The sequence below is a fragment of the Macaca thibetana genome, chromosome 1 (assembly GCF_024542745.1).
Source record: "Macaca thibetana thibetana isolate TM-01 chromosome 1, ASM2454274v1, whole genome shotgun sequence".
In the NCBI taxonomy this organism is placed as follows: Eukaryota; Metazoa; Chordata; class Mammalia; order Primates; family Cercopithecidae; genus Macaca; species Macaca thibetana.
In genome coordinates this window covers 185,698,809-185,722,557 of record NC_065578.1, presented here as the reverse complement: position 1 = coordinate 185,722,557, position 23,749 = coordinate 185,698,809, and the positions used below count along the sequence as shown (strand labels likewise).

Sequence of the window (23,749 nt, the reverse complement as noted above, 5' to 3'; positions counted from 1 at the left end):
TCTCAAGGGGCATATTACTCAGTAGAGAGACTGATGGATACATGAAAAGATAACTAATAATATCTAACGCCATTTGATACCAGCCATGTGAATCATAATCTCATAGATCACAAAAGGGAATGATTATCATCATTCCTTTAAATGGTTCAAAGACTCTCTTCTTCCTCCGTCACTGTCAAAGGGGCAGACTTGGCCTACAATCAGTAAGAAGGTGGTCCTGCTGATAGCTCTGTAAGTATCAATATGCAGGTAATATCAGGAGTAGGGAAATTATTCATCCCACTCACCTATTCAAAGGAGGCTGCTTTATACCTTTATGTTCTTCAGAGCACTTAACATGCCACTAGTTTGCAATAAATTACAATTAGTAACAACAGCATCATTATTCTGGGTTTTATTATTAGAGGCATTAATTTTTAATGTTTACTATACTCAAATATGTGTAGAAGCCTCGAAATGTATTTAATAACAACTTCCACCTTCCGAGCTCTAGTGATGGTCTAGTGGGATTTAACCAAATCTACCACATTTAATGCTCTGAGCAGAGTAAGGCAGCCAGAAAGAATAGGAAAGCGAGGGGGAAAGCTCTGAGCTGAGAAGGAATGTATGCTCCAGAGGATCTGAAGCCCATTCGGTCTTCGCCTGGAGGTCAGCAGGGTGCTCTGCAGTCTAGAAAACCTCACCTGGAGCCAGCCTGGAAATGCAGACCCTAACCACTCACGAGGTAAACAGGCTCAGAAAGAACCACTCTGTATCTGGAATTGAACATTTTCAAGGAGCTAGGGAAGAAAATTTCTGGAGCGAGGAGGTAGGGAATGAAAGGAAAGAAGACTCTGCCTCACTCCTCCACATGTCTCCAGCTATAGGCTGTCTTGGGGCTCTGAAGGTTCGTGACTTCCACCAGCTCCAGGTTAGGCTGACAGATCCCCTTCCTCTGCTCCCTTCATCAAGCCAGAATAGGATGAGGGGAGAAGCTTTCCTTTTATCAATATGACAAGATGATCAGAGTGAGAAGCTTGGGTCCAGGTTCTACCTAACGCTCTGCGTGGTTTCGGATATGAATTCTCTTTGTTTAAACAATACTTTCTCAACCCTGCCCAGAGGACACCAGCCCTGAACTCTTGACTCTTGATGATGGTAACTTACCCTATGCAGAAGCTGTGTTGAATTTTTATAAACAGGATTACGAAGTACCAAAGTCAGCCTTCAACCTTGGTGCTTGGCCAAAATCTGCTATTCTGTTTGAACTGTAGCCACTGCAAGGCTAAAAAAACCTGAAGGTCCATGTAAACATAATTTCTGGGCCCCCTGGATGTAGGTGTGATCAGTACTTGTGCAATCATCTAGGCCATTAGCTTTTCTAGTCAGGGTAACCCTATCAGCAATATAAACAAGCCATGTCCTTTGAATTTACTGTTAACATCTGATTATTTACCTTCAAATATAGAAAGGTATTCCACATGGACCTTGGAGTGAAATCTTATGTGCTTTATGTCAGTTACATTTAAAATATACATTTATTATCACAAGAGTAAAATGCTACTCAAATTAATAGTGATTGTGAAAGTTGTTAAATTTATTAACAAAACCATTTATTTAGAACTTTAAAATTGCAAAATATAAGAAAATTAATGGGGAGTTGATAGGAGTGTGTTACCTAGACAACTTTAGGAAGGGCATTGTATCCTTTCTGCAACCACAAATGTTTATTACAATGCAAATAACAATTCAAGCAAAGTAACAGAGACTGGATAAAATTGTATTTCTAATCTTTGCTAATTTTTTTTGGAAATCTGGCATTTATAACATCAAACAAAATAATCTTGAATAAATGTATTGGTGTTTAGTTACTTTCTTTTAGGTCCTGATTCCTACTCTGCCACCCAACTCAGCAGAGTATGAGGATGGCTTTAGGATGGTAGTTGTAGAACACAATCATCTCACAGCCTAGCCAGTGGGTAGCAGTGTAGAGAGTTTGTTGCTTCCGTACCATAACGTCAAACTTTTTAAAAATTTGACTCCTAAAATTTTTACCAATAAAATTTTTTGAATAACTAAATTTTTATAATAAAATCTGTTTTTTATTCTTGTAACCCAGAAGTTTATTCTCTAATGGTAATATCTGGCTTAAGCCAAATATTTTTTTTTTTAACACATGACTATTCAGCATGAGGGCAAAATGCATATTCCATGCACTTCTTGGGCTTCTCACAGCGACCTCCTCTCTCTGCAGGAACAGGTAACTGCTTGCCAAGGAAGTCTATACAAAGTGCCTAAAACAATTATTAATAAATGGTCCCTTCAGTTAGATTCCCTAAGCTGCTTTCTCACTTAATTACAACAAGTAACAACAGCATCATTATTCTGGGTTTTATTATTTATCTTTTTAAATTATATGTATCTTTTTAAATTATAGTCAGTTGTTTGCTGCCATTATTTTCTGCACACATAGTCTCAGTTTATGCCTTTTCATCATGGTTGGCCACAACCCACAACATGGGAAACAGTGTGGAAGTGCCGACTCCCTTAGGCTTCTGTCCAGAGCCTTCACCCTCCGTCCTTGCTCCTACCCAGTTCATGTGCCCAGGCCCTGCCAGCTGTTCTCTCCTCTTCCTTCATGCAGGTCTGCTCCCCACACAACAGAAAGACTCACGCTTGTAGGGTAGCGTATTAGTCCATTCTAGCACTGCTAAACAAGTATCTCAGACTGGGTAATTTACAAAGAAAAGAAGTTTAATTGGCTAACAATTCTACAGGTTGTACAGGAAGCATGATACTGACATCTGCTTAGCTTCTGAGGAAGCCTCAGGAAATTCACAAACATGGCTGAAGGTGAAAGGGAAGCGGGCACATCTTACATGGCCAGAGCAGGAGGAGGTAGGGGGGAGTGCTACACTTTTAAACAACCAGATCTCATGATAACTCACACTTACTGTGACAACAGCAAGGCAGATGGTGTTAAACCATGAGAAACCACCCCCATACTTCAATAACCTCTCAACAGGCCCCACCTCCAACACTGGGGATTATAATTCAACATGAGATTTGGGTGGGGATACAGATCCAAACCATATCAGGTAGCCTGCACAGAAGATCCCAAAGCCTGTATTTGCCCAAGACCTGTCATGTTTTACATTTTTACTGACCTCTGGGATTCAAAAAGCAGTGTACTTGCAGAGCTCAGTGTCTTCATTTCATTTAATCTACAATAAAAGAAAAAATAATTATTCTACATCCTGAGTCCACAGATGTCCAGGAAGAAAAGAGACAGCTCTTGACTCAGGCTCTCTTGGATGGGGCTATGGTGCTCCACAGGAACACCTATGGCACCCGACTCACCTGTGCCTCCCATCACAGCTGTGTCTTTAGACATGCCACAACTTGACGTGGCAAAGCATTGCCTGTGCAACCTACAGCAGTAAACATGTTAGCGTAATTAATGTCTTAACAACTTATTACAATTCTCAGATAATTAATCACAAAAGCTAAACATGCTGTCTCACCCTCCTAATGTGCTAATGCTCTAATTATTATGCCTCAATTAAGGGGAAGTCAAATGCTCCTTGCTTAAAAGCACATGCTTAATAAAGGCTCATGCATGGCTCCAGCACACAGTAGGTAGTATATGGTAGTGAGGAAGGAGGAGAAGAACTTTTTAATGCAGGCTTGTAGGCAGCTTCAGGCAAGAAAGTGACAGTTCTCCTTTCTTGAATTTTATTCCTGGACAAACGCCAAGTTCTGAAAACCTACTGGGACTTAGGGATGTCTCTAGGAGGAATGGTGTGGTGGGGGAAAGAAATATGTTCCAGGTGAGGATGTGTATATGTGCTGGCACATTTGTGTGTATTTTCTAAAAGTATAAGTTAGACAACAGTCATTCCCTTTAACAGATTCATGGGTGAGTATGGCCCATGGAGCCTGGCTACCTCCTAGGACCCTCAGGACTCTGTGCTTGGCACACTAGGGACACAAAGGCTACAGCAATGAAGCGCCTCCCTCTAAATTAAATCTTACATTTGCCTCCAAATTGTCTTGAATAGTGGTTTTCTTTTTTAAATACACTATACAAACACACCAGAGTGCATTCTGGTAGGACGTAGCCTAGGCTTTCTGTGACTCTCACCTGAGAGACTGGTCTGGCCGCTGTACTTCCACGACCCTAGGTCCACTACCTTTGTACCCAGATTCAGGATTCTTCACACATGCACACTATCAACCCTATGACAATGACAAGCCTCCTGGGTAATAATACTAGCCCACGCAACCCTATCACAACTAATAATTAGAATATAATTTATATTCTAATTATAAATTATAAGTATAATTATTGTGCTACACACAGTTTCTTGAACTTTGGGAGATACTGAGAAGTACTGGACACAGTTTTGGCTCATTAACCATTTTCAGACTTCTTGGGAAGGCTAGACACAGAAGTATTAAAAAAGAAAACGCGGTTCAGGGAAGTATTTGCTAAGTGGCCCATAAGTGATATTTGCCTAGAAGAGAGACAGAGAGATTCCTGGAGTGCTCAGGAAAGTCTTTGCAGAACAGGAGGTGCCAAAGCTGATCCATAAAGGTGGACAGATGTCACATTGTGGGTCTATAAACCCTTCATTCCTAACTCTTTATTCTTTCATACTTCATCAAAATTCTATGGACTCTACCTTCAAAATATACACGGAATCTGTTATTTCTCCCTACCTCCATTATGACCATCCTTGTCCAAGTCTCCATCATCTCCCACCTGGATAATTGTAATTCTCTTAATTAGTCTCTCGGCTTTTGAGCTTGCCCCAATAGTTAGGATGGTCCAATTACAACTTAAGTCATTCTACTCCTCTGGCTTCTCATTTTATTCCATACAGTACTCTACAAGGCTCAGATGACCTGGCCCTCCATTAATTCTCTTACCTGATCTACTACTACTTCCCTCTAACCACTATCCACTCTGTTTCAATCTCATGTGCCTCTTAATAGCCTCCAAACATACCACGCACACTCTTGGAGTACCCTGAGATATCTGCATTGCTCACCCTCACCCCCTTAAGGTACTTATTCAAAGGGCATCCTCTCAGTTGAGGCTCTGATCACTCTATTTAATATTGCAAATCCACCTCCCCCAACCAAAATTCTCTAATATCCTCTCTGTGTCATCTTTCTCTATAACTCTTAACACCAACTGATGCCAAAGACATGTTACTTGTTTATAGTCATTCTTTTTTCAGTTAACATAAGCTGCATACAAGGAGGGATTCTTGTCCCTTTATTTTATTTTTGCACAGCACCTAGAACAGCAGCTGGCACACAGTAGGTTCTCATTAATTGGGGTGGCTGGGAAATGACACTGGGGCAGGAGAATGGTATAAACAAAACCACAAAAGTAAGACAACACCAGCTGTGATGGAGAAGGTGCAGCTAGGAGACTCACCTGCCAGAAGTGGGAGTTTTGCCTTGAAGGAAAATGGAAATTGAGGTGGAAAAGGTGAGGATAAGGCTGCTTTGTCTTCCGTGCTCTGGAGATGCTCCTCTCATCTAGCACCTTCTACTGCAGCCATGGGGAACTCACATTCTTCTCTTATTGTCTTTTAAAAACATCAGCCTCTGTTTTTAGAAGGAACTGTTTTCATCTGTCTGAAGTCATGGATGGATTGTATTATGATTTGGAACATCCTGTGAACACCAATAAAAATAAAGGCTGCCTTAGGCAACAATTTAGCCACTTCTTCCTTGGCAGGAAATTCAAATATGGCTTTAATTCTCAGAGGCAGTGGATCATAAAGTGGACACACCCCTTTCACTTAAGTTTCTTCTTGAAATTCAGCATGCTCTTAAGAGAGCTGCTCTGGGAAACAGAAATGTCTTTGGACTTTGATACAAAGTATGTGGGATGGGTAGAAGAAAAGGCTATGGGAAGCTGAGAGAAAGTTTTCAATCACAGACTTTCAAGCATTGGGTGGTTCCTCCTTAAGGTTAGAGTCAAAATGCCTCCTAAACCCTGTTATTACCCTGAACAGATTCACCCAAGCTGCAAGAGAAAAGCAGGATTTAGATCAAGTGAGTATGTATACATGTGCTTGTGTGTATTTACTAACAGCCAATAAAAATACATCAACAATTCGTTATGTAAATCAGGAGCTCTAGATTGACAAGGAAACTGCTGCTTTCAGGATCTCATGAAAGCAAACTCTTCCTAGGTATCTGGCTTCAAGTTCTTTGATTGGCAGAGAAGAAACCAAAGTGGTTGGTCCAAGAGGGTGAGAGATGACTTAGAAGCTAATTTTTGCTTGCATTCTTGATCTCCCGTGTACTAAATACATGCCTTAAGGCAATTCAGGAGAAATCTCTGAGCCTCAGTTTCCCTTAGAAGTATAAAGAGAGTAAAAACTTCTATCTCATAAAATTACTATGAGGTTCACAGGATGCAATGTTCATGGAAGTGCTTTGCAACATGCTGTGTCAGTTAGCTATTGCTAAAAAAAGTATGGCTGCATAACAAATCACCTTCAAAACTCTGCAGGTAAGACAATAGCCTATATTTACTGATCTGTGGGTTGGGTTGATCCAGGCTGAGCTTGACTCGATTTGGTGGGCAGCTCACATGATCTCAGCTGGATTCATTCATACGTCTGATGGTCATAATGGGATCAACTGATCTAGATAGGACTCAATGGGGCAAATCAGCTCTAGTCCACATGTTGCTCATCCTCCTTCTGGAATCAGTAGGCTAGCCAAGACATCTTTGTCCCTTGATAAATGAAAAAGTACAAGAGAGCAAATTCAGTCACTCAAGAGCTTCTCAGTCCCTTGCTCACATCATGCACGCTAGCATTCCACTGGCCTAAATAAGTCACTGGGGAATCTGCAGTGAATGAAACTGAAATATTCTATGGTAAAGGACATGGATGTAGGAAGGGGTTAAGAGCTAGAGTTGTTAATGCAATCTACTGTAAGTACTTTAAAAATGCAAGACATATTGCCAATGCTCTCCAGAGAGTTGTAGAATGAGCAGAAATATTTTTGGCTTATCAATGTTGTATTTCTCCAGACTACAGCAGATCATTCTCTTCTGTCATCAGCCCCCACCCTCCAATCAGTAAAATCCAGGAAACTTATTCACTATCAGCCATCAAAGAAGGCAGGATACTCAGGATACTATACTGGTGGAGAACACAGGTTTGTGGTCAGATGGATCAGGATTTGAGATCCTGCTCTATTACTGACTCACTATATAATCTTGGATGAGGTGTTTAACTGCTTTAAGTCTTAATTTCCTTATCTCCCTTGGTGATCCAGGCTCATGGCTTTAAACACTATCCATGTCATTACCCTGGACAGATTCACCCAAGCTGTAAGAGAAAAAGCAGGATTTAGAAAATCCAGTGAATGTGTAGTGTACATGTGCTTGTGTATATTTACCTGCAGCCAATAAAATATATCAACAATTAGTTATGCAAATCAGGCACTCTAGATTGACAAGGAAACTGCTGCTTTCAGGATCTCATGAAAGCAAACTGTCTTCCTTAATGTATGGCTTCAAGCTCTTTGATTGGCAGAGAAGAAAACAAACTGGTAGATTCAAGAGGGCGAGAGATGACATAGAAGCTAATATTTGCTTGCATTCTTGATCTCCCTTGTACTAAACACATGCCTTAGGGCAATTTGGGAGAACTCTCTGCCTCAGTTTCCCTTAGAAGTACAAAAAGAGTATGTGTGTGTATATGTGTATTTACCAAGAGCCAATAAAATACATCAACAATTATTTATGTAAATCACGACCTCTAGATTGACAGGGAACTATCCATATGTTGATGATGCTAAAATTTGTATTTCTAATGAGAACTTCTTCCCTTAACTTCGTATTTGCACATTCCCCACTCCACATCTACAACTGGGTAACTCACCAGTATCTAAAAGTGAATATATTTAGAATGCAGCTACTCATCTTTTCCCTTAAATCTGCTCCTCCACCCTATTACTTATCTTGTTCACTGGCACCTCCATTCTTCCAACGGATTACACTTACAGCCTTATTATCATCCTTGTCTTATACTCTATATCCAATCTGCCAGGAAATCCTTTTGACTCTACCTGTAAAATATACCCTAAACTCAGCCTATTTTTACCAAGTCCACTGCTAGTGAGAGGTGACAATGTGCTAGCAGCCCTTGCTCTGGGCGCTGCCTGGGCATCCACTCTGGGGGCGCTTGAGGAGCCCTTCAGCCCGCCACTGCACTGTGGGAGCCCCTCTCTGTACTGGCCGAGGTTGGAGCCGGCTCTGCTCGAGTTCTCACCGGGCCTCAGCTGTCTCCCTGCAGTGTAGGGCTCCGGACCTGCAGCCTACCATGCCCCACCCCCACCCCGCGGTGGGCTCCTGCACGGCCCGAACCTCCAAGCCTACCACTGCTCCATAGTACCTGGTACTATAGACCCCCGCAAGGGCTGAGGAGTGCAGGCCCAGCTCGGGACTGGCAGGCAGCTCCACCTGTGCAGGATCCACTAGCCAGGTGGGCTACTGAGTGTGGTGGGGACTTGGGGAACTTTTATGTGTAGCTAAGGGATTGTAAACTCACCAATCAGCACTCTGTGTCTAGCTCAGGGTTTGTAAATACACCAATCAGCACTCTGTCAAAATGGACCAATCAGCTCTCTGTAAAATACACCAATCAGCTCTGTGTAAAATGGACCAATCAGCAGGATGTGGGTGGGGCCAGATAAAAGAAGAAATGCAGGCTGCGGGAGCTAGCCAGCGGCGACCTGCTTGGGTCCCCCTCTGTAGCGTGGAAGTTTTATTCTTTCACTCTTTACAATAAATCTGGCTGCTGCTCACTCTTCGGGTCCACGTGGCCTTTAAGAGCTGTAACACTCACCATGAAGGTCTGCAGGTTCCCTCCTGTCAGCGAGACCACAAACCCACCCGAAGGAAAATGCTCCAAACAAATCTGAACGTCTGAAGGAACAAACTCCGGACACAGCATCTTTAAGAACTGTAACACTCATCGCGAGGGTCCACTGCTTCGTTCTTGAAGTCAGCGAGACCAGTAACCCACCAATTCTGGACACACTAGGACACCAGACTAAGCCACAGTCATCTCTTATGCAGATAATTGCATTCATTTCCTGACTCTGCACAGCCTGCTGTAGTGAAGTCACTAGCCAGAGTGAGTCAGATCATGTCTTCTTTCTGCTCAAACCCTCTAACGTCTTCCCATCTCACCCACTGTAAAAGCCAGCTTCTTTACAGTGGCATACAAGGCCTTCATGATGTTGCCTCCCTGAACTGTGCTCTCGACTCTTTCCAATATAGCCATATGATGGTCTCCTTGCTGTTCTCCAGAGCTTTGCACTTTTAACTTTCTCTGTGATGCTCTTTCCTCAGATACTCAGATGGCCCATTCCTTTACCTCCTCTAGGCGTTTACTCAAAGTTCACCTTTTCTCTGAGGCTTTCCAACCACCCTGGCCACCTCCTCTGCCATATATTTTCCTTTATACCTTATCATCTGACATGCTGACTGTTTTACATATTTGTTTCACTTATTAGCTTTCTCAGTTGCCAAGTTATAAAATCCAGATAAAGTGGAATGTTGTCCATGATATACATTGTCGTATTCTTAAGGCCTAGAATGTTACCAGGCACATAGTAGTTGTTCAATGCCTATTTGTTGAATGAATAAGTGAAGAGAATAGAAGTATTATACAGATTAAATGAGATAATAAATGCAAAAATTTAGCATAGTGTCTGATGCATAGTAAGTGTTCAAAAAATGATAGCTCAAAATACCCAGCAAGTAAAATCTAAAGCCCTGGTATTCTGAGTCTTAGCTGTGGCTCTATAAACTGCAATTTTACTAATTTTTTCGAGAGGGAGTCTCGCTCTGTCGCCCAGGCTGGAGTGCAGTGGCCGGATCTCAGCTCACTGCAAGCTCTGCCTCCCGGGTTTACGCCATTCTCCTGCCTCAGCCTCCCAAGTAGCCGGGACTACAGGCGCCCGCCACCTCGCCCGGCTAGTTTTTTTTTTTTTTTGTATTTTTTAGTAGAGACGGGGTTTTACCATGTTAGCCAGGATGGTCTCGATCTCCTGACCTCGTGATCCGCCCGTCTCGGCGTCCCAAAGTGCTGGGATTACAGGCTTGAGCCACCGCGCCCGGCCTAATTTTTTCTGATAGCACCTTTTCACTAGGGCTCAAATTAACTCTCTCCCCCCAGTACCTGTGTATTAGTCCATTTTCCCACTGCTATAAAGAACTGCCTGAGACTGAGTAATTTATAAAGGAAAGAGGTTTAATCAACTCACAGTACAATATGGCTGGGGAGGCCTCAGGAAACTTACAATTATGGCAGAAGGTGAAGGGGAAGCAAGGCACCATCTTCAAAGGTGAAAGCAAGAGGAATGAACACAGGGGGAGCTACCACTTATGAAACCATCAGATCTTGTGATAACTCACTATCATGAGAACAGCATGGGGAAACCACCCCCATGATCCAATTACCTCCATCTGGTCTCTCCCTTGACACGTGGGGATTATGGGGATTATAACTCAAGATGAGATTTGGGTGGGAGCACAAAGCCTAGCCCTATCAACCTGGCACACAGAAGATGCTGACTGTGTTTTTATTCAAAGTGAAAGTAAATAAATCTGAATTTGCAGATGACTGGTCAAGTTGTTCCCTCTGGTGTTGATCAGGGTCTAAAGGAAGCTGCTGCTCTGGAGAGTATGTGAGTTTGTGAGATTACACTGGGATGACACCAGGTCACCTACAGCATTTAAAACCTAGTGGGTACCACAGACATTGGACTGTTAGTTTGGTATACTAACAGTCTGCCCTACAAGTTCTCTCTGTCCAGTCTTTAGGTTTCCTCAGGAAACTCTATTTCCTCTGAGAGTGAAGATCTATTTATATTTACTGCTATCCCAAGAACAATAATAAAAACCATCACAGAAAAAATTGTCTATAGTAAGAACATTTTTTCTTAAACTCACAAAGTAGGCAAGCATGATTCATTCTCCCAAATAGAAGAGAGGCCAATGGGTGTGTCTGGAGTTGTTTGGATTCCAGCTTAATTCTCTGCCACTTCACTTACCAAAAGAAAGAAGGATGGTGCATCTATGAATAATATCTCTCTCTTAATGATGCAGAAAAGAGCCAGCAGAGATGCCCCCAATATTATATCCCCAAATCTGAATTCTTACAAAGGCAACTGTTTGGGGCATGCTTTCATTTCTTACTCAGCCTCTACCCCTAACTTGTGTGGGCCATGGCATCTATTCAACATGATATGCATTTATGGACCATCTGTTATTTGCTTTGCACTGGGCCTCAGGGTACAGAGTCCAGACATGATCACAATGGAAGCTCAATAAAAACATGAAACAAACCAATAAATGTTTCAAGGTGATATATGATTAAACATCCAGTAATGTCCTGTGGAAAATATGTGCTGTTACAGTTTATTAGCTATAGGCTCTATAGAAAAAATCACCAAGGAAGGCTTCATGGAAGAGGTAGTGCTTGGTATGTGCCCCACTCCATTCTATGTGCTTTCTTTGCATTAATTCATTTCATCTTTAACTAACTCTTTGAGGCAGGCTAATGTTATGACCTCCATTTTCCAGACGAGGAAATTGAGGCACAGAGAAGTTAAGTAGCTCATCTACCAAGTGTTGGAGCTGGGTTTAAACTTGGAAGTCTGGCTTCAGCGCCTTTGGTTTGCTTTTTATCAAGGCACTATCCAGGATCCTCACACCCACTGTCAACAATGAGTACAACCTTCTTTTCTCTGAACATATAAAGATATATATTTGTCAGGGACATCTTAACTTCAGTTAGAGGCTTAAGACAGAAAGGATTTAAATAGTTAAGGAGTTTAAGAAAGAGACTCAGCATAAACACATAGTTAGAAGTGAGCAAGGCTTATGAGTTTAGGGCCCAAATTTTCCATGCATTTTATACAAAAATATATCACTGATGAACGGCCAAACATAAAATCTAGGTACTACATTAGTAATAGCTCAAATGTAAATGTTATTGGTAGTAAAAAACAAAACAAAAAAAAGTTATAAAAGATAGTTGGGGCCAACATATTTTTTTCAAAATGTACAAAACAAAACTATTTTTTTCCAAGTTGAAGGCTCTTCCTGGGTTTTCTAATCACTGTTTTCTGATATTTTATTCCTAGTCATGACTCTGATGGCACCTGGTCTTTACAGGTTCATTCTCAACAAGGGAGCCAACAGCTTTCCTTCCTTTACCTGCCATAATAACGTCAGATCACTGAGACATTTTTTTCCCTAATCTCTGAGGATCATATGGGCTTCTTGCTTCATCTACTAAAGCACAAAGCAGATTTACATTACTGCTCTTCCTGAAGGTCCCTGCAGCCAAACAACTACTCATCACACATTCCCCATCCTCAAGGCCAATAACCTTTACTTCTTCCTCTACCACTGCTTGTCCAGAGCAGGGGCAGAAAGAGGCTCAAGGCTCAGCCCCCTTAAACTTCACCACTTATGACAGACTGGAACATACTTGATATTTTCCAAGGGCTGAGAGATTTACGAACAAAGGTCCTGACATGCTATAATATAAAATAATTGGAGAATTTCTCAAAGAACTAAAAATAGAATTACCATTCAACCCAGAAATCCCATTACTAGGTATATACCCAAAGGAAGATAAAGCATTCTATCAAAAAGACACCTGAACTCACACGTTAATCACAGTACTATTCACAATAGCAAAGGTTTGGAATCAACCTAAATGCCCGTCAATTATGGATGGGATCAAGAAAATGTGGTATATACACACCATGAAATACTACACAGCCATAGCAAGAATGAAATTATGTCCTTACAATAACATGGACACAGCTGGGGGCCATTATCCTAAACAAATTAACACAGAAACAGAAAGGCAAATACTGTGTTTTCTCACTTAGAAGTGTGAGCTAAATATTGAGTACACATGGACATAAAGATGGAAACAATAGACACAAGGTATTCCAAAAGAGAGGACGGGGGAAGGGGGACAAGGGTTGAAAAACTACCTATCAGGTACTATGTTCAGTGTTTGGGTGATGGGTTTGATAAAAGCCCAAACCCAGCATCACACGAAATACTCATGTAACAAACCTGCACATGTACCCCTTGAATCTAAATTTTCTTTTTTTAAAAAAAAAAAAAAGAACTATCAAAGATAAAAAAGAATTATTTTAACAATCCATTTTCTTAGGACTGACAAGTCTCACCTGTTATGTGTGGCAGAGAAATATCATTTTTATTTTCCTGAGGAAAGCTAAATATTTCAGCCTCTCTTGCAGTTAAGTCAGAAGCCATGCAAGTAAGTTTTGACCAATGAAAGGCAGATGGAAAAGATATGACTCCCTTCTAGTCCTGGCCCTTAGAAGCATCATGCCAGCATCTTCCAGCCCTTTCTTCTCTTTCCTTTGAAGCCATTCATCTCAGCTGGCATTAACGACAAGATGGAAGAATGTCAGATCCCAGAGTCACCTCCTAAAGGACAGCCACCTAGTCCATGTTAGACTATGACATGGGCAATGAATAAACCTTTGTCATGTACAGCCACAAATAATTCAGGGTTTATTTGTTACTTCAGCATAGTATAATCTATCCTCATCAGAGTGTATCCTCTACACTCTGAGGAAAGGATGTCAAATTGTAGGCAGATTATTGTTTTCGTTAACAATAATTGTTGAGCAGCTTCTCTATGCCAGGCACTGTGCGTGACACCAAGCATAATAATATAGATCCTCAGCAAGGATATTTTGATATCCTTGGTATTTTACATTCATTTTACAAATGGGAGAAGCAAGACTGAGAGAGGTGGTGGTGGTGGTGGTGGTGGTGGTGGTGGTGGTGGTGGTGGTGGTGGTGGTGGTTTTTAAAAAAAAAAGAAAGAAAGCTTTTCCAAAGTCAAGCAATTTGTGGTAATTTTTCTGATGCCAGAGTTTGTTATTTCAATGACTTTGTATCTTTTTTCTCATGGTTAAAGATCCCCTCTTCTCATTTTTGGCAAGAAGAGATGACCCCGATTACATTCATTTTTCTTCATGAAAAGCCTGCTATTATTTCTACCAAATTCAGAGTTTTTTGAATACTGCCTCATTACTTGCTCTACAGAGTCACTGAACACAATAGAGATTCCAGCACATTTTGTGTTGTTAATCATTATGGAAGCCTAGTGGGAATTGTCCATCACTCTTAGTCCTTGTTCTGAATGTGAGAGCCTGTCTACATATTTATCTGTGATCCAATTGAAATGAAGATGCTATAAGAAAAGTCACCCAGATGTTTTGGTCCATGTCATCACAGTCACTAAAAATGCTAATTATACCCAAACCAATCTAGATAAAATAAATCTAGTCCACAATATATATCAAGCACTCTCTATGTACAGGACACTGTACAAGCAAAAGGGTTTGATGGTTTACATTTGAGCTCTGGGTCCTCACGAGCCCCATCAAACCTAGCCTCAGGCAAAGAGCATGGTTGGCTTCCAAATCATACACATTTTTTACATCAAAGGGAAAAATCATTTAATCTTTACTTCTAATAAGATAAAAGAAATTAAGATTTTATTCTGGTAGTGGATGACATATATTTATATACAAGTGATTTAAGATCTATAATTACATTTTATAGTCATAGCAACCCTGTGAAATAGCTAAAATGTTTATAATTATCCCCACTTGCCCATGGTACAATTGAGGCACAATGACTTTGCCAAGCTCTCATAGTGGTAGAATTGAGAATGGAGCTATATTCCCCAAATCCTCATGCTGAGCAATCTATACATTTCTTACAAAAGAGCACTTGATATTGGATATAATTGATAGCATCCCATCCCATCCAAATCATGCAGATCAGGAGCAGCAATTCTTCATGAGGAACTAGTACATGTAGGACAAGCTTTTAATATATTTCAACGTTCTATCTACCTCACTTTCTCCTTTCTCACTTATAAGTCCACTGAATCACATAGAGCTGATCCTCTCTGCCTCTTCCCCTGACCTTTTTTCCACCAGTGAACACATTATTCACATTGAAACTTTGCCATTTTATGTGCTCCCATAAGCTATGTATATAAAAACTACAATATATTGTGTCTCCATTTAGAGTAGAGTATTCTAGTCTCATTTTTAGGAAGTAAGCTTCAATTTTCTATAATTAATTATTTCTGATGATATTTCCATAGTGAGCCCCTTGAGGACCGTGAAAGAAAGGTCCAGGCCAGTTATGAACAAGGTGAACGGAGAGGTCCATTTGCCAAATAACTTATTTGGAAACCGTAATATTTGGTGTTTCCAACAGAATCCCAATGGGAAATGTAATTCACCCAAATGGCTCAAGTGAAGAGACCTAGATGGAATTAGCTACCAAGGGATGGGTGAGGAAGCTGAGGCACTAAGAGACTGGCAACTGATGAAAACCACTACACTTCCAAGGCAGAAAAACAAAGGACAAGTGCAGGAATTAGTGTTATCAGAACTCAGTGAAGGCTATAATCAACATCAGGTGTAGTGGCTGTCAGAAACACCGCACCAAAGCAGGGTGAGAGCAAGAGAGAAATGCCATAATCTTTCTCTTCTCCCAACCTCTGATTTTTTGCTGGTGCCTCCCACTGGCCAAATCCAATCGGATGCCAGTAGGCAAAGGAATACAGGTGATGCAGTCCACACTGGACAGCCTCCCAAGTATAGAGCAAGGCAGGAGAGAAAAGAATGGATCTGGGGCCAGGGTAGAGGTCCGTGGAGATTGGTACAAATGAGGAATAACCACGACATCTGGTTATTCACATGCCATTCTATCTGCAAAAGTGGGAGATGCTTATTATAATAGTGAAACCCCTTTTCAACATTCCACCATCTGACACACACATAAAATACTGGTGTAAAAATGGCTCTGGCCTGAATACACATCAATGTTTTTTAATGTGTTAGTAAATACAGTCGTTAGCTGTTCCAGGAGAGAATTATGCATCATCAACTGACATAAAAGGGAGTGTAATGTCATCTTCAATTGCTGTTAGAAGAAATAGAATGAAATTATGAGCAATTAGGAAAAGAAATATTGTGTCTCTATGGCAGCTCAGGTTTTGCTGAAAATCCTGTTGGACTGGTTATGCTAGCTGAAGCAGCCACATAAACGTTTGAGGCCCACGCCCAGGCAAAGGAAAGAGTTATGACCTGGGAGTATGTTTCCATGGTAAAGCTTCAGGGAATTTAATGCCCTGAAGTAGCTTGAAGCACATCAATGGCACAAGGTCAATGAAGAAACCTGTTCCAAACATGAGGAGTGTTTACAAGCCTTCTGTAAATGTGATTTAGAAAACTCTTATCTCAAAGATGCCAATATTTAAGATAACAAATGACTCCTGAGAAAAAGCAAGAGCAGGCCCCTCAAGGGACTCTTTTGCTAAGAAAATACAGATCTGAATCTAAGGGAAGGGGAATTTGGGCTGTGGCTTAGTTCTAAACAAACAGTATCTGTCTTCAGAAGAGGATTTTCAATTTGGGGTTGGCCATATATGGTGACTCTGTAATACCAATCAATTAACTTTCTCCTTGAAAAAGGATCACAGCCCTTCTAATACCCATTTGTTCTGAAATTGGGGAAGGCCTGGTATTGACCTCTGAAATATTGTTGAAACAGAGCTTGAACTCTTTTAAACTATGAAATCAAATACAATCTCTCCACCCTGGCATTCAAGGCCTTTATCTTCTCGAGTTTACCTTCCAGTGTTCCCCTACAAACCATCTGAACTTAATCCCCTCTGTCACTTTGATTTTTTTTTTTTTCTATCGCTAATCTCTATTATCTCTGCTGATCAAAAATCTGTTCATTCTTCAAGACCAACTTCTCTATGGAGCACTTCCTGACTTGCAAACATACTAATTCTTTCATCTTTTATGCGTTTGTAGCATTTGTTAATGTACATGGTACTTACTTTATTCTCCCTCCTATTATAGTCATTTACACTCTTGCTGACTATTCTCTAAAATGTTGGAAATTCCTTGGAGAGAGGGTTCACGCCTCATAATGACTCATGTACTAGGGGTTTGGCCAGAGTGTTGAACTGACTTGATTTGAATGGTATTAGTGAGGATGAAGGAATGAATCAGAGATTCCCTTTAAAGTTCATGAAAACAATCTCAAGATGTTCTATCCCATTGAGTCAAAGATAAAATGGATATTTTCAATATTACCAGAAAAGATGCTTTAGACAAAGGGAACTCAATACTCTAAACTGCCTTATCAGTCTATGAGACAGTTAACTCCAGGAAGGCATTTTATAAGCATTCTTAATACTCTCCAAAAGTGCTTTCACTCATACCCACAGTGCACAATTCTTACATGCTGATAATTTCTAAATATAAGTTTCTAGATAGCACTTATCTCTGAAAATCCAGTCCTATATTACGACTTGTCTCCTAAATACATCCATCTTGATGTCCCAGAGGCATCTCAAATTCAACATGATGCATTTGAAATTCATGATATCCTCATCCCATTTTTCCCTTGCTCCCATCCTCACAATTCCTCTTCGTTCCAAATTCCCCATCTCAGTTAATACATCTTCATCAATTGTGTTGCATCTATCCAGATGCCATCCTGCACTGTCCTGTGCAATCACCTGGGAGGCTGCAGTGAAACAGTAGACCCTGCCCATGTCCCCATGGACACCTGCCTCCAGCTTCTCTCCTCCTTTCCATGCAGGCCTGATACTGTTGTTTGCTCCACCTAATACATTATCTGGTTCCCACCATTTAAAAATCAAATTCAAGTCTTTTAGCATGACACCCAAGGACTGTCATAACCTGGCCCAAATTCCCTTTCCAGCCACACAGTTCCCATGAGTTATTTGTTCTTTGCTTTTCCCCCGAGACTGAATCTTGCTCTGTCACCCAGGCTGGAGTGCAGTGGTGGGATCTCAGCTCACTGCAACCTCCACCTCCTGGGTTCAAACAGTTCTCCTGCCTCAGCCTCCCAAGTACCTGGGATTACAGGCGCATGCCACCACACCCTAATTTTGGTATTTTTGGTAGAGACGGGATTTCATCATGTTGGCCAGGCTGGTCTCGAACTCCTGACCTTGTGATCCGCCCACCTCGGCCTCCCAAAGTGCTGGGATTACAAGTGTGAGCCACCGCGCCCAGCCCCCATGAGTCATATTCTTACAGTATCTTGCATTCTGTCTACAATATTCTCCCTCTTTTCAACCTTGTCCCCAAAATAAATTCTTACACATTGCAGAGACACAGTTTAAATATAACCTCATCTGCACAGCCTTTTTTCAATCCCCTCTCTCCATATCTATCAAAGGAAGTCTTAGACATTGTCTTCTCTATTTGCATGGCTTATTCACTCACTCTCATCTTATTTGGGGACAGTGTTTAAGTGTCATGGACCATGCCAGGCACAGGAAAAAGAGGGATGACTAACAGACTTGCTCCTTGGATACACCTTTGTAATATAATAACATTTAACACAGGTCTATCTCCCCCAATCCCTCCCATCACTGATTATGATCAATAAGACAAGTTTATGTCTTGGTTATTCCTAGATCCTCAGCAGCTATTTATTGTGGTCTAGTCATTTCTTTGTGCCCTTGCCCTATGGTACCTAAAACTTACTTTGGTATTCAGTGGATATGCAATAAGTAGTCACTCAACAAAGCAAGTAGCTGGTTCACTGTGTAATTAATTCCCTAACATCTCAGACAGAAGATAACTTGGTTTTACACAGATTATCTCTTCCTTGCATTTATTAGCAAGACAACTCTACTCTGTTGTCTTCTTGGTACCAAGCAGAGAAAACTGGTTGAGATAAAATTCACTTAGATGCTGTCTCTAGGATAATGCCCCACTTTCCTCGTTTCTTCATGAGAGTGAGGCTTAGCACCCCTAACCTGAGTCTCAGTAAGAGGAGGAAGAGGCAGAGGAAATGGAACGGAAAAAAATATCATGCCAGAGACTACAGGTTGCAGAAAACAAGAAAAACACAGAAGCCTCAATGTCCTAGAGGCTAGCACCATGGATCAATGGATTAGGAACTGAAATTAGAATCAAAATACCTGTATTCAAGTTCTAATTGTCTGTTCTCTAATTGGATTACCTCAGTCAAGTCACCTAAACTTCCTGGGCCTCTGTTTTCTTAATCTGTAAAATAGGCATAATGATAGCTATCTTATAGTATTATTGTGGGGATCAAATTAGATTTTGAATATGAAGTATAGTGTGATAATTAAAAAATGGGCTTTGGAGTCTACTAAATATGAGTATACTTATTAATTGTGTGACTGTAGACAGGCTAAAACTCCTTGAGTCATAGTTTGCTTGTAAAATGGGCATTATAAGGGAATGATTTGTGGTATAAAATAATGTATACAAAGTGTTGAGCACAGTACTTGATACAAAGCAGGCACACAACAAATAGTAGTTATTTTATAATGATTAACAAAATATAAAATTCCATACAACTGCAAAGAGTATATCCTTGGGACTGATTGAGAAAGAGGTATCAACACCAGGTGCTCTGCTCGTAAAGTAAAGCATCACTGAGGAAAAATATAAGCATATCCAGAAAATAAAGCTAAAAGCCTGTCTGTCATTAAAACTCAGAAGTAATTGATAAGTGTTTCATGAAGAAAATATTTATAAGAGGCAGGATTAAAAAATGGATGGACTAGGAAACAGAAAGGGCTAACCTGCTACAAAAAAGTATGAACAAGTAACATGGGGTGAGCCAGGTGATAAAGTCGGAGAACAAACAACGCCAGGTTTACATGCAGGTAAGGTGACTGCTAGACCAGGAGCAAGCCCATAAGGGAGCTAAGCCGAGCTCCTGGGAGAAGGACATCCAGGCAGAAGGAATGACATGAACAAAGCTGCTGTGGCATCAAAGCATCAAAGCACTGAGCATGGACCAAGGGAAGATGGATAATCACCTTCCCCAGGGGTGAGCCTGAGTTAGATGTTTCTCTGGCCTATCGTAATCAGAAGTAAAGTACAAGGAGACTCAGAAAGCCAGGATCTGATCTTTCAGTTCTCCTTGAGAACAAAGCAAAGGAAGAACTGAAAGCATCTATGGGCTTTTATCACCAAATTCCATCACAAAACAGAGGTCTTAGAAGGACAGGATGCACCACCTCCCTCTGCTGATGGTAAAAACAAGGCAAGTCACAGAGCAAATTCCAGCACACTGCAGGGCCTCAGGGTGCAGATGGGCCACCTGTGCACCAATGCTAGATATTGCTGTCAGCCAAAGCCACCTGCAGAGGCCTGCATTTGCTGATTCACCATCTCAGGTGCTCAGCACACACATCCTCAGGGTAACCAAACTCCTGTCAGCAGATGTGCACTGTGCTCAGTGCAGTTCTGCTCAATGTCTTGCTCAAAAAGGAAGGCTGACACCTTGACACATGGGAGGGAGGCAAAAAAAAAAAAAAAAAAAAAAAAAAAAAAGAAGAAAGAAGAAAAAGAAAGAAAGGAAGGTGGAGGAAACCATCCCTAGCCTCCAGCCAGTAAGACCCAGAAAGCTCTCGAGAAAAGTCCGGGCTGGGACTCCTTCTCTGCATTTTCTAACACAGGGAAAGAGATGTGGAGCATCATTCCTTTTCTGGCTCCAGGTGCTCAACAACTTTTTCCATATCCCCGTGGCCTCCATCCCAGAGGAAGCATCCCTGGTAGCCACCATGTGAAAAGCCCTAATGCTGAGGAAGAAACTTCATTCCTACTCATTAAATCTTAGGCCTAATGAATTTCCCATTGATCTTACTTCAACTCGGGCATAAAACCCAGGGCTCCGCGCAATACAGTCACTTCTTAAAATATCCTTATAAATCATGGCCAGCATATCCATTAATTACAGCCCAGCCAGGACTCTGGCTGTTAGTTCTGGGTGGCAACTTCATTTATTCCCACATTAAATGCTTTATTTCCATTGAGCTATTTCAGTCTTAGTCCATTACTTAGCCTACCCACCATTAAACCTCTTCAGCCATGTCATCCAAGCAATTTTTTAAAAGGAAGTCCCCCTACCACATTATTTTAAATTTTTAGATAAAATATTCAAGTTATTCTAAAACTTTGTAGTAAACAGGACAATGAAATAAAAACAGGTAAACATTTATTGAGTTTTAATATGTCCCAAATGCTGTATTAAGTACTTTGAATATATTAGCCCATTTAATCCACAAAACAATTCTGTAAGACAAATACTATTATTATTACCCTAATTTTATAAATTGAGGATTGGAAAGATTAAGTAACTGACTTAAAGTTAAGTAGGTAGGTTCATCACTGAAATACAGGTTTATCTGACTCCAAAGCTCAGAGTTTTATTGGCAGAGTTGTAGTGAGGAATTCCAAAATTATAACTGCATACCTTATTAAGCTGTAATATGAAGATATACACTGAAAAACAAATATAGAATTTTGGAATTAAAGAGACCTTTAAAATGATTTAATTCAATTTCCATATTTAGCAGATGAGCCCAGGTGCTTTAGGGGTGAGGCAATGTGCCCAGGGTCATGAAACTCGTAGAGGCAGAGCCAAGCCTGGGACCCAGGCCTCCTCACTTCTAGCCACATGCTCTCTCTACTGTGGTCTGCTGCTGTCCAAATGCTCTATTACACTGGAATTTGTTTCCCTCTGGGTACAGATGAGAGAAGAAGGATCTGTAGAGTGGCGTTAAGTGAATTGAATGTTCCTTCTGCAAATGAAAATGAGAAGCTAATTGGATTCCATAATCACTCTCTCCGATTAAAGTCGCCCTCCCTCCCCTGCCGACTTCCGCACCTCTGACGTCCCTTGGTGGTGACCTGCAGCATCCCCTGCTCAGTCTGAATTTGTCTCTTCACACATCTGTTCTGATCACAAAACCCGATTTACTTCATTCTCTAAGCGCCAGCGACTATGGCAGGCCGCATGGGGGTGGAGGCCTGAGATCATGCTTGTTCTAACTGCCGAAAGCTGCAGGCTCTTACTGTTTCACGGTAAAGTTGCGGCTCCGCAGAGGGCACAAACTCAGTATCTCACGGAGGCCAGGCGTGGAACTGAAATAAGGAAGTCAGTAGGTATTACTAGAATCCAGTATCGGGAGTGAAGGCAGAGCCATGGTGATGAACCACAGGGACCACAGGCCTCCTAAAAGAGCTACTGCTCCTCATCTCCAGCCACTGGTTGCTGTGGATTCTCTGAGAAAATAAAATCCACAAGGGTGGGACTTCATCTCATTCCCTGCTGCATTTCCAGTGCATGAAGGGGACCTGGGGCATAGTGGGCACTCAATGCATAGTTCCTCAATGACTGAGCCTTCCACTTTGAAAACTCTACACTGCATTCTGTACTCAGTGTCCAGGCAGGTACAGCCCCTGACCTATTATGATAGGAGAACAGTATATTTGATTGCTGTAGAATCAGGGGAACTATGTAGGGAGGTTAATTTCAACCACAAGATATGTAAGGCCATACTGAGAGCCACATTCAAGAAAAAGGGAGTGAAGGAGGGTGATGCATGCTCATCACCTTTATCACCAGTAACAGCACTGCCAGCAGGGCACCCTACAAGCTTAGCAAGTGCCATGCAGTGACAAAAAGAGCTCTAGGTGGGCAGATCTGACTCAGGCACTGAGAAGTCATGAGACTTAAAGCAGATCTGGCCTCTCTCTGACCCAGGTTCCCTTTCTTTAAAAGGAAGGGATTGGACCCACAGCCTCTAAGTTCTTTTCAGCTTTAATAGGTTTTGACACACGTTTTGTGACAGGAACACATCCAGGACTCTCCAGAGTCATTAATAAACAATAAAGCAACCACCCACCTTGCCTGGCTGCTGTTTGAGAGACCATGAAGCTCAGCAGGCAAGTGAAAGCATAAAAATCTGGAACTCCAAAGTCTAATGCTACTCTGCATGTTATTCCCATAGCTTGATTTCCCCAGCTTTAAGATCAGAGTAGCAATAGCCATCTAGACCCATCGAGGCATCATAAAAAGATTTAAATGCATATGCATGTCTGAAGTGATAGATTTGATATGTGGGTATGCATATAAACCTAGCCCAGCTAATTGTCATTTGTGGATTTAATTCCTCATGCGCCCATTCACGCTTGTAATTTTCTTATTCCATTCTCACCAACACAGACACTATTTACAGTACATGTTGTCCCTAAGGAAGAGACCCAGTTCTGTCCTCTTCTCTTATTCTATTCCACAGGCAATTTCTATACACATGTGTGTGCGTGCATGCATGCAGGTGTGATTGTAAGTCACTTTGTAAAATGTCAAGTGTAATCTAGCCACTCATTATTAACACCTAGCTCTGCATTTCTGGGTAAATAACTAATTGCCACTTTTCTTGTGTCATCTCCTCCTGCCTGTGTTGTCACTTTGGTACTTCAAGGGATCAAAATGTGGAAACTTTCAGTTCTTTAAAAATGTTATCTTCAAAGGAAAAATTCTGCGACTGACTTGAATTGACATAATTGGCTCCATATCATTATTTTTTCCCTACACACGTTTTAAATTTAAAAATGCAATTTGTTCTTGTTTTTTATTTCTGGCATCACACATAATAATTGGTTATAATTGGGAATAAATTGCTTCTAGGAATGAATAAAGCATCCAATTGTGTTAAAAAGAAATGTGTCATTAATGTCAAGACATCCAAGAGTAACTTACTTATTTGCATTCAGTCCAGAAACCAGGGCTGAGATCCATTTGGAATAGGGCTTT

At 41.2% G+C, this 23,749-nt stretch overlaps 1 long non-coding RNA gene across 1 annotated transcript in view; it reads right to left on the bottom strand.

The window, feature by feature from the left end:
* LOC126940767 (uncharacterized) overlaps positions 1-23,749 on the bottom strand; it is a 199,380-nt gene that overhangs the window by 169,668 nt on the left and 5,963 nt on the right. The window contains exons 2-3 of the long non-coding RNA XR_007720901.1: positions 5,429-5,670; positions 3,147-3,203 (exon numbers count right to left, since the gene is read on the bottom strand). This is a non-coding gene — a long non-coding RNA (uncharacterized LOC126940767). The remainder of the gene's footprint in view (positions 1-3,146; positions 3,204-5,428; positions 5,671-23,749) is intronic.